This window comes from Pezoporus occidentalis, unplaced genomic scaffold, assembly GCF_034315485.1.
Source record: "Pezoporus occidentalis ecotype Australia unplaced genomic scaffold, CSIRO_AGI_Poc_V1 ctg15, whole genome shotgun sequence".
Lineage (NCBI taxonomy): Eukaryota > Metazoa > Chordata > Aves > Psittaciformes > Psittacidae > Pezoporus > Pezoporus occidentalis.
This window is the reverse complement of record NW_026913316.1, coordinates 9847714-9867426: the sequence shown is the minus strand read 5'-3', so window position 1 is coordinate 9867426 and position 19713 is coordinate 9847714.

The following is a 19713-nucleotide window of genomic DNA, read 5'->3' as shown; positions in this document are numbered from 1 at the left end:
GACTTGGAATCAAAGCAGACTGTATCAGCTGAGTCACTCATCTCCACACACTTGCTGACTACTTAAATTAGAAAAGATTTGCAAATAAAAATTTCTTTACAGTAGACATACCAATTCTTTCAAACAGATCATGTTTATCCGGGTGTCCACTAAGTCTGTCTTTTGTTACAGTTGCAACCAGTTTCAGGGCATGGATCTCAGTTACACTACTGCCTTTTCCAGGTTCCACCTAAATCTTTCTTCAAAGACCAGCATCATGCTATCCCCTGTATTCCAATACCAATATAGTTTTAAAACAGGATGTTACACTCTGCTACTTTTAAGCTATTTTATCCCTGAGTTATTTTGGGACCCTTTATGAATAGTGTTTGGTCCTCCTCTTCTGTTACTGTTCATTTCCTCTATTTCTACTACAACCTCTTAGACATTTATTTCAATTAGACCCAAAGTCATCGTTGTGTCCTTCCCCACAAAAAGGTTTTGCCGTGAGACTCCCCTTAGTTTCTTTAGCAGCGAGTGCTGATGTAAAGAGCTCATTAGCCCCATCAGCAACATAATTCTGTTTCTTTTCTATTTCTACCCCTTCTTTGAGTGTTTCTTCTTTGTGCTTGGCCTTTTAAACTGTCCCTGAAAAGCTTCTTGTTCCTGGATATAGATAGGGATCAAAGCTATAGTTCTGATTCTTTTAACTGCTTGCTCTTCAAACTCTTCTTTTGTCTGCACATTTGTGCAATTGGCCAGAGTTTAAGATCCTTTATCTTTTCTTAATTTGGATTAAATTTTAGTTCCCTAAAGGATAGGTTCTTCTAGTAAGCTCCATTAATTTGTTCATTAGTCATAATTTTATCCTTTTCCAGTCCTTCCTCTAGTGCTTTATTTCCAGGACAGTGTTCATTGCTAATCTTCATGCTACAGGTAAGGATAACTCAGCTGTTTCTTCTAGGTTCTATTAATGAAGCTTTCTCATTTTTACACAGTGTACCTTCTGAATGGGCGCTGGCAATTTTCTGCTACCCTGTTGCTCTTGAAGGGATGCCCAATCTTAATACAGTATTGGTGGCAACACTGATACAATGATGCTTCAGCTGTAAGATTTCAACCAAGCCATTCCTTACATTGCTACTGAATCAAGGGCTGAATTTTCCTGTGTGACTACCCTGACCAGCTGCTGTCCATCAAAATATCATTGATAGCACCTCAGAATTATCTCTGCTTTATGTCTTGAAGGAACATTTGCCAAGTTCACATGGGAAAACTTTAAGTTACATCATAATAATTTTCTCTGCTCTCTGCTTCTCTCAGAATATTACACTGGTTCTGACATTCTCTGATCAAGCAGTCAGTAATGTGTCACAAGTATTATATTGTTCCCATTGATGCCTGGAATTTCATTTCATATTGATTCTAATGTTACAAATTTCAATGGTGAGTTGACTGATGTGATTTGAATCTTATCTCCTTTAACTTATTATTATTCCACCTTACATTTCTTGTATGTTTGGTACTAGTGTCTTTTTGATTGTCTTCTTTCCAGTCAGATGTTGACATACACTATTTACATCCATGTCTTCATTTAGTTATGAATTCCAGTTCCATCCTAATTCTTAGATTTACACTATTTCTTTTGAAATACACATATGACTATCTTAGTTCCTTTCTTGGCAGTCTATTTAAAAGACAACCCATTTGGTTTTCATTTGCTATATATTTGGGAGAGAAGATAACCAGTAATTCACTTATGGGTATCAATGTTTTCTATCTTGCCTAAGAAGTATTACCACAAACTGCTGTTCTTGTCCCTAGTAGAAGTGTCAGCAGATCAGTGCCTGATTGTTCTCTGGACATCCCAACCTGACAAAGGACCATTTTGGAGAAATCTTCTCTGGCTACTCCTGTTAGTTCGTCTTGCTAAGACACGTGCAAGGTACTTTAGTAAAGGAATAATTTCTTCATCTCAGTATACTGTTTTTTCTCTAAATGCTGCATCTGGAGTTATCCACTATTATAGATGTCTGAATAACACATTATGACCTAGAGGCTCAGTTCTTCTATGCTTTGTATTGTTAGCAAGTTTACAAATAATCTTACTAAAGTAAAATGAAGACCTAAAAGCCTACTACCACTGTCAACAGTAGAGGCCTAGAAAAGTCCAAACATACTTCTCCCAGACTTTAGCAACTCAAGGATTTCCTGAGCCAAAGATGCTATCTTGGGGTAATCCCAAACACAAATACAGGCTGGGCAGAGAATGGATTGAGAGCAGCCAGCCATGAGGGGGAAGATTTGTTTGTGTTTGTCCATGAGAAGTTCAACATGACCCAACAATGTGTGCTTGCAGCCCAGAAAGCCAACTGTATGTTGGGCTGCATCAAAAGGAGTGTGGCCAGTGGGTCAAGAGAGGTGATTCTCCCACTCTACTCGACTCTGGTGAGACCCCACCTGCAGTACTGCATTCATCTCTGGGGCCCCCAACACAAGAAGGACATGGACCTGTTGGAGTGAGTCCAGAGGAGGCTTCAAAGATGATCAGAGGGCTAGAGCACCTCTCTAATGAAGACAGGTTGAGAGAGTTGAGGTGGTTCAGCCTGGAGACGAAAAGGCTCAGGGGAGACCTTAAAGCAGCTTTCCAATACCTAAAGGGGGGCCTATAAGAAATCTGGAGAGGGACTTTTTACAAGGGCATGTAGGGACAGCATAAGGGGGAATGGCTTTAAATTGAAAGAGGTAGATTTAGATTAGATATTAGGAAGAAGTTCTTTACTGTGAGGGTGGTAAAGCAGTGGCACAGGTTGCTCAGAGAACCTGCCCATCCGTGGCAATGTCCAAGGCCAGGCTGGACAGGGCTTGGAGCAACCTCGTCTAGTAGTAGGTGTTGCTACCCATGGCAGGGCTGGAACTAGATGATGTTTAAGATACTTTCCAGCTCAAACCATTCTATGATCTTCTGTTTGCAAACCTTGATGATGTTCTTCCATTCATTTCTCCAATCACATTCTGAATCCATGTAAGTAAAGCACTAGCAGAATTGCAGATTGAACACAAGCAAACTAAAATTCTTTCTGACGTACCATACCACACCCTCTCCGTAGGAAAAACAACACAATTCCACAGAAGTTCAGTAGAGTGACACAGTTAACAGTGTCTCTCCCCAGTTTTTGCCTCCATCCTCCAGTGTGTTGTCAGGTACAGCATGCACCTGAAAAGAACACATCAGAGACAAAAACTGTTCTGTTAAGCTGAGAGCCTGTTTAATGCATCTTAAGCTATAAATCCCACACCTTTAGGGAACATGCTAAAAAAAAATAACCATCTGTTTTTATATGAAAGAAGATCACTAAACTGCGTATTTTCCTTTTATTTTTAACAAGGCTACTTGAAAAGTAGATGGAATGTGAGAGATGCACCTTGGCCATGCACACCGTCCTTGCTTAGATCTCCTCAGCTTCTGAAAGAGTTCTGACCTAGGAAAGTTCGAAGCACTTGAACACTCCGTGTTGGGCATGCTCTGCAGCTCTTCTACTAGTCAGGGGGTGTACCCTGAAATAGGGACATGATGCATTCATGAGCAGCTGTGAAGTGTTCTGCTTTGGAAAACTGTAAGAAGCACCAGATGAATTTGTCCAACTGCTCCTAACACACAGCTTCTTATAATTTGCTCTAGTTTAAAACTATGTTGCTCTAAAACACTGCATCTGAAAATCTAGATGTTATAAGCAGTTAAAACCAAACTAATGCTTCAGACTCAGGAGAACCTAAATTCTGTCTCATGATACCAAGTTCAACTGGGAGAAAGAAAGAGGTCTTTCCTTGGAGGAAAAAGAGTAAGAGAGGGAATGTAGAAGTAGCTGTATCACCCTGTGGATTTCTTCAACTATATAAATCAAAGTTGTATTTGGGCATTTAAATGGATATAAACACACACACACACACACAGACATCCATGTACAGAAACTGTTACTTATTCTATGTAAAATTGCCTGTTTACCTATCATTTTATATGTACAAACTGCATTAATAAAGCTCTGTTAAATAATTAGAAGACAAGCAATCTTGTAAGAATACTGTGGATTTTTTGCTGCTTGATACAAATTTTTCTTAGTCTTTATGCACTGCAGTGGGGTTCCTGAAGCTTTCATAATCAATACTTAGCTTCACTATCTTTGCTTCTCTGTATCTAAAAGCTGGACTGCCCCAGCATGATTTCCTTTCTAAACTGAACTACTTGCTCTCCTTTGTGCTTTGGGACACACTGGAAGCATTTCCAGTCTGCATCAAAAGTGGGAAATCTAACATGGGAAAAAAAAAAAAAAAGTTAATTTTCCCCCAAATGTTTTTCAAATGTCATCAAAACCAGATATCTTCAAGGGGAAAACTATTCTAATTTTTTCATGATTCAAAGTCCACACTGTTTTTTCAACAGCCAGCAGGAGACATGTCGGTATAAGTAAAAGATGCCTGTGACAGCTGTACTACCCTGTTGGCTGTGGCTAGAGAAGGGGTCCGATGATATCAATATCCCGTGCAGCTTCTCTCTCTTGAACAGTCTTGCTGCTGCCACAGAGGGCAAGGCTAAGCTGGAGAATATGGCAGCTGCTGCTGGGAAGAAATGGTTCCCCTAAGGAACAGTGGCTAACGCCTTGACCCTGACAGCATCAGTAGGAAGCTCTGTCAACACTGTCACAAAGACTTGAGCTGGCTCAGAAAGAAGAGCTGATGTATCCCTCACTGTTTAAGATGATTGTCCCTTCTTTCATGCCTGTACTCATTTTGTAATCAACCTTTCAGCAGATGAAATGAAGCATTATTCTGATTACAAGTGCATCTTTAAAACATCACTCCTGAGCATAATTTTGCAGTGACTAGACAAAGACGACTTCTGATTTATCATCTGCTTTTAATTCATTTCTGAGTGAAGATTATGAGTAAATAGGACATCTTCCTGTCTCCTCAGTTAGTGTACTTATATTCTCTGAATCCCACCAACATGACTGAAGGCACTGCACACAAAACCCATGCTATCTGGGTTGGATAAGTGCTTTCTCTTCCAAGGATACTGCAAGATAGATATATTAATACCTCCAGAAAATACCTATGGAGTATGGTGACGGGGAATCTTTCCCCATCACTTGCTTTTTTATTTCCTGCTAGGACTGAATCACAACTGCCTAAGTATGCCGAAAACTAGTATTCGTTCAAGATTATCTTTCTCTATTAAGGTGCATTAAAAAGGGAACACAATATCTCATGTTCAGACTTTTCACAACACTTTCTGCAAGATCAAAGTTATTAAACAGCTGCTTATTTTGACCCTTTGAAATGACCACAATTTACTAATGGAATTACAGTTCTTCACCTGTCACTGCATACCAATTTGTTAGAAGCTTTGGAATAAATTTCTGTGCAAATGAAAATGATTGTCACCATTGTTACCAGCCATAAAGAAAGAGTTCAAAGTGTTTCTTAATAGGATATAAATGCTGTGAGTTGTTTCTGATGAATTACTTCAGTCCTAAAAAATAAAGTGTTTAAAAAGGTGAACGTGGAGATGCAGTCAGGAAGACAGCAAATGTTACAGGAGGACAGAGCTGTAAATGTGGGCACAGCAGGATGCCAAGGCTACAGACAACCACCAAAAGTGCATGCCTGGAATATGGAGTCTTTTTTAATTAGCATCAAATTTCCCTGAAACAAAACAACCTTCCAAGGTACCATTGCACTTTCTGTAGAGGTGGGAAGGAATTCAGTTAATTGTTTCTTCACAAACACTTAACTTCATTGGGTAACTCAAAGTTTCTCCTGTTAGCTTACAATAGATTTTCTGTCACTAACCAGCTGGAGAAATGTGGTCCCAAAATTGATACTTGGGGCTGTTTAATCATACTCTTCATATTTTGAAACTGGCCACATTCAAATGTCCTCAGTCCAGTGACATCTCAAGCAATGAGATCATTGTGAGGGCTGCACATTAGTGAGCTGATCTGATGCATCACTGGTAAGCAACACTGTGCCTAGTCCTTTTCTGGCTGAAAAAGACTGACAGCGAGCAAGGAAGGTAAATCAGACCCAAACTTTGTTTACTTCTGCCTAAATTGCATACTTATCTATATTTTTAAATGAACAAGGGCCAAATACAGGGCCTGGTTCCTCCAGCATATTCTGTTATAAGATCTGACCATCTATCTTGGAGTTTTTGTTCAGATGTATATTTTAAAGATCATTTTAGGTGTCTACATTTTTAGTTTATTATGGCAATAATAGAATACTGATAGAGGAACTCGTTGCCAAGAAATGTCTCAGAGAAGATTTTAAAACTGCCTGCAGAGCTCTTCTATTTTACAGGCTTACAGGACCAGTCAAGTAGGAAGGGCCTCAGGAGGTCTCTGGTCCAACCTCCTGCTCAAAACAGGTCAGCCATGAGGTCAGACCAAGTTGCTCTGGGCTTTATCAAGGCACGTCTTGAAATCCTCCTACAATGGAGATTGCCAGAATCACTGTCCCCATGTGAAAAAGTCTCTCCCTATATCTAGCAGCCTAAATCTTCTCTTTTTAGCTCTCAGCTATTGCCTTTTGTTCTTCTACCATGCCCCTCAGTGAAGAGCCTGGCTCCGTTTTCTTGCTAACCAATCTGTAAGTGTTGGCAGGCCACTGTTAGCTTTCCATTCTTCCCCAAGCTGAACAATTCCCATTCTGTCACCCCCTCTTCACAGGACAAATGCACCAGTTCCTCAACCATCTTGGTGACTCTTCCCTGAATATGCTCCAGTTTATAATTTTTCTTTTATTAGAAGCCCTGCTAATAAAACTGGATAGAGTATTCAAGAAATGGCCTAGAAAGGCTAAATAAAGAGGAATAATCACGCCATTGGATCTAACTGAAGTCCTGTTAATGTATCCCAGCATATTGTCAGCCTTTCCTGCCAGGGCACACTGCTGACCGACAGGCATCTTCCTCTCCACCAAAAGTTTGCTCAGTCATATGCTGCTGTGTAACAGAATCACAGAATGGTTTGTGTTGGAAGGGACCTTAAAGATATCTAGTTCCAACCCCCTGCCATGGGCAGGGACACCTTCCACTAGATACTCTCTTAGATAGCCCTCTTCTGTCCCCTTTGATACTAATTATTTCTTCCAAGAACTGTCTGTAACAGTTTGAAGTTCCCAAAGCAGTGTTAAGAACAGCATAACTATAGCAAAAAAAGGTTTTTTGTAAAGAGGATCAAAAATAGTTTAAATACACTAACCCACATACCTCTACTGTAGCCATTCAATTCCTGTACTTAAACAATGAAAGCATACTCAGTCCCAGGTAGGTAAAAAAAGACAAATGATGAATTAATTTAATACATATTTGTGATGGAAAAGATGTGTAAAAAGTGCATGCTAATAGAAGTAAAATAATGCCTACATCCAACTGTAAGAAAAATTAACTACACTAACTACAAAGGAGGAAAACAAGATAAATAGATACTTATACCTGAGGTAATTTTTAATCTTTAGTATTGATGTTCTGTTTCTACTGACAATTACTCCTAAGACCTTACAGGAAATAATAGCTGAATATTTCAACTGTTCTAACAGGACAAGGAAATATCCCTCATTCTCTCAATACACCACAGCTTACCAGGCTTATTATCCTGCTGAAACTAAGATCTATTAGGATCTATCAGCCTTTTTTTTCTCTTCTTTTTTGTGAGTGCTAAATATACACAAGAGGCACTGAGGAAGGAAGGGTATTCAAACTGCTTAACTTAACGCCACTGAATAGGAGGCCCAGACATCTCTGTTTCCCTGTCCAAAGTAATCTTTGATAGGAATGGAATTTTAAGAATTTGTGCCTACATTTTGCTCACAAGCATTCCTACACAACATTAGATATTTTGCATGTTTGGCCCACCACCATGGATATCTGCTAGCAGTAAAGAACACTCTGTAGGACTTGAGGGTTCAACACTGATTTTACAATACTGTAAGACACAGATTCTCACTTAGATCTTTTTAGACTTCCAAAAGCTGAGCCAGTACTGCATATTCCATTTCCATTAGGGTAAAGCTGAGCTAAACCCAAAGTGGGTTGATGGTATCAAAGTGGGCTTTCATCTGAAAGGGTCTTGTTTAAGGCCATAGCAACCAGGCAGTTTTTAATGTGTTTCTCCTTACTCATACTGAACTCATAATACCTACTTAATCATATACATTTCTTCAGGGCCTTCCGCATTCTCCCCAGGCCTCTGTGCACTCCCTTAAAAGCATGCCCATTCACAGGTTACCTCCAGTCTTGGAATTAGATTAACATCTTCAAGAACGTCACCATATATCATATCTCATTATCTTAGTGAATCAAATGAATTCCAAATATTTTCACCTTCAGTGCGCATGGCATATATTAAGTAAGTGCATCTGCATCTTACTGTTCTGTGTGTCATATTCCTCTCATTTCAGAGACCTTCCTGAGTTTTCTGTTATTTTCCTGCTTATTTCTTTTCATGGGTTCCTGGAGAATCAGATACTAATGGCTTTGATAGGGAGGAACATGAATTTGTTGTTTTTCTGTTTAATGTTTTTAATAAAGTGCATTGTGAACCATCATAATTTCAGGCCAAATTGCACTTGAGTGCAGAAGGAAATGAGCAGGATGAAGCTTCCTGTCTCCTTGTGTGATTAGATGCACGCAAGCTGCAGCACTATTTAGAAAGAAGGGATAAGACTCAGTTATGACTAACATAATGAAGACTGTTTATTCAGGACATTGGAGAATGTCAAATCCCCTGCTTCTTCCCCAGTCTTATTAAACAAACTGTCCTCTCTGCTGCTCAAGAACTCTTTTATGCCCATGCATGCACTGCAGAACTCCAGAACAGACCTTTGTCAACAGCAAGTAGAGCATCTTTTTTGATGACTTATCCTGTTCCTGATAAATACCTCAAAATCCTCAGCAGCAGTGACAATTCAGTTCATTTATGATCAGTTATCTCTCAATTATTTTCAAAAGCTCACATAATAGTCCCTATCACTGCAAAGCTCTTCTAGCATTAATTTTACTGTCAATACAAGCTTTGTCAGCAGCTACCATGTTGAATGTCAGTATTCCTTTCAAATTTTTAACATTTAAAAGCTGTTCTATTTGTATTTGCTTGATTCAAAACTAATAAAAAAGAATATTTCACCTTCATAATGTAAGCTCTGTTATGCATTTACTGTTCACAGAGTTCTGGTGAAATCTATAAATAATTCACAAAGTAAACACTACCTCTAATCGTTACCTTCCTTTAGACTTTGTGCCATTCAGATATGAAATTCTAGCCTGAATTACATTACGATTATTGCTGTTTATTTGACTAATGTGACTGGGGGAAATAGATTCAGAGCACAGTCATGATATGTGGAGAGCAACTGTAATGAAATCTAGAGTTATTCCACTTAAATATGTGTCAGTGGGATCAGAATCTACTTGCGCTACATCTAGCAGTCCTTCTTGTCCTTGTTATTGTTGTGGTTTGCCAGAGGTCCAGACTGTAAGACGCAGCTGACTGGGTTAAACATAATAGCTGGCTGGAAGTTGTACAAACATAAGGTAACAGCAGTAACTTTCAAAACCTGTCAAGAGCAATTATGTCAGATGCAATGGCATTCAATACTGCTTAGCTAAAAATTTTATTGAATACATTTCATAAGCACTGCAGCCTGCATGTAATAGTAGAGGTGGACTGACATAATAATAAATTATTCATGGACAGTCAATGGCATTGTAAAAAAGCAGATTCCTCTTCTGAAAGACTAAAACTACTTTTGAGAATATCAGTTGAATAGCAACTGTGCTTTAAGACCAAAGTCTTTCAGTGAACCAAAAATACAAAACCTTGTAATGACATAGGATCATATAATAGTTAGGGTTGGAAAGGACCTTAAGATCATCTACTTCCAACCCCCCTGCCGTGGGCAGGAACACCTTATGCTAAACCATCTCACCCAAGGCCTCGTCCAACCTGAACACTGCCAGGGATGGAGCATCCACAACCTCCCTGGGCAACCTATTCCAGTGCCTCACCACCCTAACAGGAAAGAATTTCCTCCTTATATCCAATCTTAACTTCCCCTGTTTAAGTTTTAACCCATTAACCCTTGTCCTGTCACTACAGTTCCTAATGAAGAGTCCCTCTCCAGCATCCCTATAGGCCCCTTCAGATACTGGAAGGCTGCTATGAGGTCTCCATGCAGCCTTCTCTTCTCCAGGCTGAACAGCCCCAACTTTCTCAGCCTGTCTTCATATGGGAGGTGCTCCAGTCCCCGGGTCATCCTCGTGGCCCTTCTCTGGACTTGTTCCAACAGTTCCATGTCCTTTTTATGTTGAGGACACCAGAACTGCACACAATACTCCAAGTGAGGTCTCACAAGAGCAGAGTAGAGGGGCAGGATCACCTCCTTTGACCTGCTGGTCACGCTCCTTTTGATGCAGCCCAGGATACGGTGGGCTTTCTGGGCTGCAAGTGCACACTGCCGGCCCATGTTCATCAACCAACACCCCCAAATCCTTCTCCGCAGGGCTGCTCTGAATCTCTTCTCTGCCCAACCTGTAGCTGTGCCTGGGATTGCTCTGACCCAGGTGTAGGACCTTGCACTTGCCATGGTTAAACTTCATGAGGTTGGCATCAGCCCACCTCACAAGCATGTCGAGGTCCCTCTGGATGGCATTCCTTCCCTCCAGCGTATCAACCGAACCACACAGCTTGGTGTCATTGGCAAACTTGCTGAGGGCGCACTCAATCCCACTGTACATGTCAACGACAAAGATGTTGAACAAGACCGGTCCCAACACCGATCCCTGAGGGACGCCACTCATTACTATATCTATGCAACATAAGTCCATGTCTATAGGCACAAGCCAGCAAGTATGTATAATGAGAAGGGTATAAAGTGCCTAGCTTGGAGAAAGAAGAGTAATATACAGATGCTTTATGGTACTGGGGTATAAGTCCTAGAACTCTCACAATCAGGACACACACAACCATAGATGTTGATATTTACATGACCAGGAAATTAAAAAATATTTTAAAACCCCCCAAAACACCACCTTAGGGTATGTAATTAGATATCAGTATTAAAATAGGTTATTAACTACAGCAAAATGAATGTAACAATTACTTAGGGTTACTGTTTAAAGAGGAATAAGCACTCAGCAAAATTCTAAAAGCTTACATACAGAAGTTAGCGTAGACAAATAGTATCTCTAGGCAACATCATGCCCACAAGATCTACACACACCTTTATCACTGCCAAGGGTCCTAGTAATTCCACTGTGCAACATGCCACAAAAACACTCACAATCAAAGCAAGAAAATAGACTGCTTAGTGTTCCTCATGTTCAGGCACAACTTTGATAAATAGATGCCATGGCACTTCATGGTGGGAATAGAAAAAATAATAAAATGTTCAAAATATATTGCTATGCCCAAACCAGTTCTGTCACCATCTGACATGGCACAAAGTGCCTTATTTTTAACTTTCTCCCTGTATTTACTCATAAAGAAGATCTGGATAGCAATAGGTAATTATCTAGGGTGTTAATGTGCAGCAATGCTTGTCTGAGCAAAGGCCTGGCAGACTTGCTCGATATGGAAGAGAGCTTCCTGGTAGACTTTGACATCTCTGAATCCACAGGTCTAAGGAAGAAGATGGGGTAACCTCAGCCCTCTCATTGGAAAAGCTAGCAGAGAATTTGCCATCCCCTGTAACTTGTTCTGCAGACAGCAAATATTTTTGCTTTCTGTAGAGTAGTCCACATGGGAGAAAAAGTAATGTCTGTTATCCTAAGATAAAAATCTGCTTCATGTTACTTTGTTTTTATCAATCTCTTTACCACTTGAAGGGAGGGGGAAAAAAAAAGCTTTTTATTTTTCCCTATTGCTTTCTAACAAGTAATGAAAGATCTATTTTTTCTCTCATATGATTTTATTTTTTTATGCATTGTGAAGTAGACCCCTTTTTAATATCTCATAGGTTGCTTCCAACTTCCCCAACCTTCTTATCTGACACTGAGAAAGACATTGCTATTAAATATTTCTAGGTCAAACCCAAATTGAAGTTTCCTGTTTGACAGCTAAGAACAACTTATCCTTCACTGTCACTAGGTAAACACAATATTGCTGTTCAAAGAAAATCATGGCAGGAGAGGAAACAAAGTAGATAGTAAAGGAAAAAAATAATCCATCAAAACAGTGGCAATGTTCCCCAAAACAAAACCAAATCCCTCCAACCCCTTTACATCACTCATTCACGTAATTTTTCAGTTGCAAAGGGAGCTCATTATCTTAGTGAGGCTTGATTCATTAAAAATAGAATGCAAAGGTAATTTTTTTCCACTTCAGTACAAGCATTGTTAAGAAGCTGTGTTACTGCAGTCATCTTACTGTGAGGCCAACGTGCTACCATAAAAACCAAAGATGGATCATAGGGTCTTTAGCACTTGTTTAGTATACATTTCATTTCTTTTCCTACTGGTCATGAAAGTGTCCCTCTTTTTATGGCCAAATTAGGAGGTGCCTAAAACAAGTGAAAGAGATAGCACCATGCTCAAAGGCAAGAAACTTCACTTGATCTCAGCAGTCAGTCTTTGTTTTCACATTTAAGCTGTGCCCACAAACAAGAAATACACTGAATAATCTATTGCAACCTTGGAAAGAGCCCACTGCAGATGATTCAAAAACTTGAATAGGAATGTCTAAAACAACTGTAAAAATTATCCATTTAACTACTACTGAAATTAAAGTCATTACCTGTTTATATATATACACATACACAAAATTATCTACAGGTAATTTTATAATGGCCTAAAGACTGGACAAGGGACGGAGACTCATCCTTTTACCAGAGGCACTGGGAGAAATACTGCATCTGCTTTTCTCACAGCATCAATCTGAACATTTGGTGTATCTCAAAACCTTGTTACCTTTTGATCTTCCCAGCTGACAAATTTTTTAAAGAACAGTTACGGAACCTGTAGGGTGGCATATTTAGGAAGATTTCCTTCCTCTTCTGTCAGAGCAGCTGCACAAGCCCAATGCATACAATCTATTAGACAGTTGGCCCAAAGGCACAGAGGCTGCACATTACCTGACAAGTTGGAAACTTTCACTGGGGAACAAACATCAAGTCTTTGTCCTGCATAAATGAATGTGGAAGATCTATCTAGAGGATAGAGCCATTGCCTTTGTGTTGCTCAACATTCCCTTGGCAACTGATTTTTCTGCTGCAATGTTAATCAGCTTTTCAGGGCTTTGTTCACCTACTCTTCACCTGCAAGCATCCAGTATGACAGCAATTGCTTCATGCATGCAAAAAAAGAAGAAATGGTCCAAGAGGGAGGATTAGGATGAGAGAGTTTCAGGCACAATAAATCAAGCAAACAATCTTGATCTCCCTCTATAGAACAAACTCAGAGGAATGTCTAATGTTAATTTGAACAACCAGTGTCACTGAGATTGTGCTACAGTTTGTGAAAACATATTGCGTTTGGTGATGTCAACTGTTTGCTTCACCGGAATAAGGCACAAGTTTGTTTAAAAGCCATCAGCTGTTTTTCTGAAGACCTTTAAATTTCTGGTTCTGGAAGAGGGATTCAGCCAAAGCTGTAGGAAATAATACCCTTCCTCCTCCACACATACTGCTTCACCCTGAGCAAAGATACAATCCCAGAGAAGCAATGCCTGCGAACTTAGTAAATATAATATGTACAATATGTACAACCAAACCCTTTAATTTCTACCTGGTAGCAATACTAATGGAAGCCACCTTCAGAAGTCTTGTAAAACAACCCAATCACTCATTAATGCAAGAGCACTAACTTCATTATAAATGTCAACTGCTTCAGCCTGAAACCTGAGAAGCAGTTTAGAAAAATCTCAGCCTAATCTTCTATTGTTAATTAATTGCGAATTAGAATGATACATGCTAGAACTACTTTGTCTACTCCAAGACAGGTAGCCGTGCCCTTTGACGTCTTTCACATACCTTTCAATGAAATAAACTATGTAACATGACCCCAATTGCTCCATGTTTCGACAGAAATCAGACCTTGTCCCAGTAATCTTGATGTTCTTCTCTCTTGCAAAAGGTCACTTAAAATCTTTTCTTTTTTTGGAAACTTTTAGATAGTAGTTTAAGCCCCATATAAAGCAACTGCCAGATTGCTATGATCACTTAGATGGGAGAACTGTGAGGCAAATCAGGAGAACTAAATTCAGTGTCTAAACCAGGTTAAATTCTACCCATCTTTATGCTTTTTAAACATTCTTCTGTACTACATCTACTTTAATTAAAACTGTTAAAAGGTGAAAAATCCATGAAATCTTTCAGGAACACACAAATTACTGCAGGTCATCAAACTTAACCAACTATCCAAAACACAGATCATTTAATACATGCATGATCCCACCCTTGCTTGGAAAACATCTGCCTTGAATCAGTTATAAACCAGGGATGGAACATGCCACTGATTAATAAGTACAAAAAAATAAAAGCAAATTTGAACTCCTGTCCTTCCTTCAGAACTCTTTTCTTCCCATACTTGGCATACTAAGCTGGCAGTTTGCACAAACAAGTCCTTACTGCTTTTAGAATTCTTGGTCCTCTGGGTAGTATCACCACTTGTAATAAGCTAGGTCTGAGATAAAGAGATTTTTTATAATCACTGAAAATTAAACCCATAGTTATTCTTTTAGAAAAAACATTGATGGACATTATCCAATATAGCACTACTGCTGCAGGGCTGCTGCCAAAGAGCAAGACGCTCCGGTCTGTCTCTGCTCTGCGCCCTGAGCTGTGCTTGTAGACCATACAGGGAGCAGGTACCATACCTGTGTTGCAGTCAGCCTCAAACACAGAGTCTGTTAGATCCAGAGGATCTGCACATGATTCCTCCCCTGTTCGTCATTTCTAGACAGTACATATCAGTGCATCTTGCACAGGGTTTTCCACTTGTCCTGGCTGCCAGCCTCTATCCCATTTCAAGCGCCTCTCCTTTATACTGTAAATGCATCTTGTCACCCATTCCCTTCCACTAGCCAGAAATGTTAACAGAACCCAACCATGTCTAATTATCTTCATCCTGATATACACCACCACAGTTGATAGGTATCCAGCCACTGAATTGCTTGCATAGTTCTCACCCTTTTCAGTCCATCACTGGACATGCAGCTGCAGCTCTTAAGAGTACTGTTAGCATGCCAGATTCAAAGATTATCTACACCACACAGGAGAAGCATGAGCATTTCAAATAGATACATGTCAGTGAAAGGATGAGCTGTGTTCAGCAAAAAGATAGTAGAAAACAGAAATAGCCTGTTTTCAAATGTTCACCTACTCAGGGGGTGGAATTCAATCCAGAGTTGGAAATCTAACAGGTAGTAATGCAGCTTAGTATGTTAGCACAAGCAAACCTCCCCTTTGGCATCAGGAGAGACTCCTGCACCAGAGGTCTTGGGAACACATTTTCAGCCCTAGAGGGTACCCTTCCAGAATGAGTCCAGTGTATTATTACAAATAATAGCTAGCAACAGTCTATTCTAAAACATGCTTTATTCTTGACAGGCTGCAACAGAAGTGTTTTCATCTGACTCTATTAAAAGAGCTCAGACATATTCCTGGGGATTATTAATTACCTTCCAACCTCCTGCACTCATACAACATGGAGTTAATTCTACCTAGAACTGCAATATAGGTTGAAACACAACAGGTATTCAGGAAAAAAAAACCAAAATAACCCAAGGCTTACGAGAGTGTTCAGTAAAGACTTCTCTAAGGGAAAACAAGTTTTCAAAGGCTTAAACAAAAGAAGGTACAATAAATACTGCTATCCAAGCAACTTTGTTTACTAAAGTTGCTTTACTTCAGCATTGAAATAGACAGGTTACAGCAATTCCTCAGTATTTTAGTGGGTTTTGTTTGCTTTTTTGTTTGTTTTCCCCTATTTGTCCCACCACCATCAATACTTTTATGGTATATTTCTATGCTGTTAGCTCCAATTTTTTCTTGCCAAGAACACGTTAGTTCAATCATTGTAATAACATTCATCATAGCCAAACCACTGCTCTTCACATGAAGCCATAACTAAATATGGGGGATGTAAATAAGCATTTTCTCACAAAGCAATTGAGCCTAGGATAGGGTTACCCAGTGAGCTCATGGAAAGCTCATTAGCTTCCTTTCAGTCTGGAAACTAGAAAATTTATGTAAGCATGTCTGAAGTCACAGGGCAAATAGGATGGGTTCTCCTCTTTTCTGACTAAACTTTGGTAAGGAAACTATATAAATACATGTGTATCCATATATTAATTCATGCATATGTAAAATATATGACACTGATGTACAACTGACAGCTTGCCTGCAACAAGAAGAGAATGTCCAATGCAAGCAATGTAAAATAAACTAAACTAAACAAAAAAATACCCTATCATGCAAATCAGAACCAATAAGCACAGATTTCTCAAGGTGACTGTGTGCAATATCTAGTGTTCAACACAGACTGATCTTCTTTGGTTGATTTTTGTTCAGTCAGAGCACAAACATAGCCTGGCTGCCTGTGCTTATGACAGTCACTGTAAATCGATAGCTGTAGAAATACACCCCCCTGTCAAGTTTGACTGAAGTAGATTTAAAAGATATTGTGGAGAGGTCTCTCAGATCCATCCAGAGAATAATCATGAGTCTTTTTTCTTTAGGAAATTAGGGTTGGTGAGTTTTTTTTTGTTTGTCTTGTTTGTTTGTTTGGGGTTTTTGGGGGGGGTGAGGAGGGAGAAAAGAAAAAAAATTAAAGGAAATAAAAAAAAATAAACCAAGAGAAAGGATAAGGGGTAGAAGAATAGTAGGATCACACACTACAGAGGATTCCTGTGTTTCTGAATCATGACCATATATTCTTTTTATATTCATAGGGAATAACGCCACTTTATGTGTGCTTGGTTCTTCCTTAATGAAAATATTACACTTCCAACACTCAGAGGAATATTGGGATGATAAACTCCCATTAAGGGCCATAAACTGTTCAGACGCTATAGGTATCAAACCATGAACAATGACCAGACAGTCAGGAAGTGGCTACGCTGCTGTGAATCAGAAACAAGTGAAACAGATGCCCATGCTAATTGTGTTTCAGAAGCCACAAGCTTTTCCTTTCTGAAGGGATTCAAATTTGCCCAGTGCTTAAGGATGCTCTTTCCCTTTAACTTAGCAATTCTGCACAGCATTGCTCATCATCTCCGTTTCCAACAGTCATTTCACAATCTAATTGGCAGTATTAAGATTATTTTTTCCCTTTCTACACAAAGCTCCTCAGGGAATATATTACTAGACAAAACTTATGTAACAGGAGAAAAAAAAAAGTAATTTTTCCTTATGTTCCATTTCTTTCTACATTTATCATTTAACAGAGGTGAAACTTATTTTAAGCTCAGACTTACATTTATTTCCTGCTGCTCCTGAAGGGAGAAAAAAATACCCTTGTTTTTTAACTGCTTAATAAGAAAACATATATTCTAGGTGATAGGGTTTTTTTTTCTTTTTAATATTCATACAATGTTTTCATTACTGAGAAAACAGGCACCATCTTTTCTTACCCCACATGTAACCATAATGTCAAATTCAGTGCAAGAGTAAACAAAGGATAGCATAGTTCATGGAATACTTTGAAAAAGCCTAATGCCATAACATAAGGTTATTATCAGACCTCCAAAGTTGGTGTCCAAATGGTCAACAGCTATATTAATATATTTTTAAGAAGTAGCTCATAACATTGATTTCAGGGAAGTTTCTTGTCAGAACATTACCACTGAAAAAGATCAGAGTATTAGCTGGACCAGAATTTCATCTCATAAGACCCCTCAGAAAATACTAAAGCTTTATTTTCAACATAAGCAATAGGTGATTCTAAAGTGTGTTTTTGTATAACTATGCAACCAGTTAAAGCCAGTTAGTGAATGCATGTGCAAAGGAATGAAATTTGTCCAAATTAATTGATACATGTGCGTATTTTATCACTAACAATTGAGACCAAACCTAGAGCTTCAGAAACAACTCAGCTTGGAAAAATTGTATACATTTAATTTTATTCACTTTATAAACTCTTCAATGTTCAATTGTTTGTTATGCCTATCTCCTGCTATTTTCTTTCTGTTTCAGAGTGGAAACCATTTTATGTTTTGAAAGCAAGGTATTCACTCACATGTTTATACCTAAGGAAAGCAGCATACCCTCTGTTCAGGCAAGGAATGAATTTTATGAGAGTTTGAACTACTAATACTAATCATGGCTGCATGTCTTAGAAGTCATTAAAAAGCCACTTTGCAAAAGCCACAGAAAGAAAAATTAGAAAGAGAAGTCCACCCCTGTGTCATTAAAAATTACTGTAAAAAACATTATTATGAGAAATTAGGACTGTGTCTTAATAAACAGCATTACCGAAGAGCTGAAGCAGGTTATACGAGCATTCTGCAGTTATGGTGCCACGATCCTAAGGGCTGGATCTGTGCACTGTTGGCTTACTCAGCAGAAGCATGCTCCAAACCAGGCACAGACACACTATAGCACTGTGCTGAAATTCACCAAGGCACACTGTACACTGTAAATGCGTTTATGCTGGCTGCAGAAGAACAGATGATATGCAATGAGGCATGAAGCCTGCTGGAACAAAGCTCCTGTCAATGTTTTGTGAGCTTATCTAAGTGAGTTTAGAAAACATGTCATGTGGTTGCAGTGAGCTTGATCTGGCAGAAGTCTGAAAGCTATGTTTCCTATACCACAGTTTCATCGAGCATTTCTGGCACAGCTTCCTTTCATTTTAATTCTAACCAAAACTTTGACAGAATTACTATGAAAAATTACTTGCTTCACCTGCTTCACTTAGCACAAAAGCCCAGTTTCCAGTAGTTCTGATGTGTCATAACAGAAAACTCAAAAAGCCTACTTCTGATGTCACTTATGCTAACATAACCCTAGGGAATGACTCCGTCCATGCATCATGACCAATTCTAAGACTGCCTCACATGCACTTTGATTTGCATTACAATGGAATCTCAGAGCTAATGAACTGTATTTCTCCTGGATGAAGCTAAACTTTTGACTTTGTATCCAAAGAAGAGCAATGAAGCTGAGGAAGGGTCTGAGCCCAAGTCTGAAGTGGAGCAGCTGAGGGAACTGGGGTTATTTAATCAGGAGAAGAGAAAGGTCAGAGGGGGACCTTATTGCTCTCTACAACTGCCTGACAAGAGGCTGTAGCAAACCAAAAAACACCCCCAAAACAACATAACAGAAATTGTCTGATAGTCCTGGAATCTGGTTTTGGTTTGTTTTTTTTTCCTGTATGTGTTCTTTTCAGAGGGCTAGAACATAGGCATTATTTCAACACAGGATATAAATTCTGCTTCTGATTGCACTATAGTAAAACAATGTTGCAAGCTATTATTTGTAACTCAGTCAAATGGGCTAAGCACTGTACAAGGCCTATATTTCATTACTGTTTGGTCAAACTTTATCTCCCAAAACACAAGCATATTGAGAAAACTTGGTGTCCAGCAAAATGTAGACGACATGATCAAGGACTGACTCACTTGGATCGCATCATTACTGAGTTTAGTAGGAGAGGACTAGATGATGTCAAATAAGAAATCCCACCACAGTGAACTGTTAGGAAGATGGAAATAGGAAACGTTTTATAGATGAGCCCAA